This window comes from Sapajus apella, unplaced genomic scaffold (assembly GCF_009761245.1).
Source record: "Sapajus apella isolate SASKATOON/1434 unplaced genomic scaffold, GSC_monkey_1.0 scaffold2, whole genome shotgun sequence".
NCBI classification, from domain to species: Eukaryota; Metazoa; Chordata; class Mammalia; order Primates; family Cebidae; genus Sapajus; species Sapajus apella.
In genome coordinates, this window is record NW_022436942.1 from 83,053,632 (window position 1) to 83,054,061 (window position 430).

Genomic DNA, 430 nt, shown 5'->3' on the forward strand with positions numbered 1-430 from the left:
GAGTGAAACTCCATCTCAAAAAAAAAAAAAAAGAAAGAAAAACTGAATCATTCTCACCTGTCACTAAGACAGTGAGATTTCCCAAAGTGCCCAACGGCGATTTGTAGATGCCCCCTCAACCTCCACGTTCAATAACATGGATGAGAATCCCTTCTCAATTCACTCCCAACTGTCCCTGATCGTTCTGAAGAGTAGGTCGCAGCCTGGTGTTTGCATGGTCTTCAATGCTCCTCTAACAATGCACCTACACAACACCTCCACCTGCACAAAACCTCCACCTGCACAAAACCTCCACCTGCACAACACCTCCACCTGTACAAAACCTCCACCTACACACCACCTCCACCTACACAAAACCTCCACCTACACAAAACCTCCACCTGCACAACACCTCCACCTGCACAACACCTCCACCTGCACAACACCTCCA

The 430-nt window shown here is 48.1% G+C and overlaps 1 protein-coding gene across 1 annotated transcript in view; it reads right to left on the minus strand.

Moving 5' to 3' along the window:
- The window catches only part of SCARB1 (scavenger receptor class B member 1), a 56,799-nt gene that overhangs the window by 18,362 nt on the left and 38,007 nt on the right, over positions 1–430 (minus strand). The window lies entirely within an intron of this gene.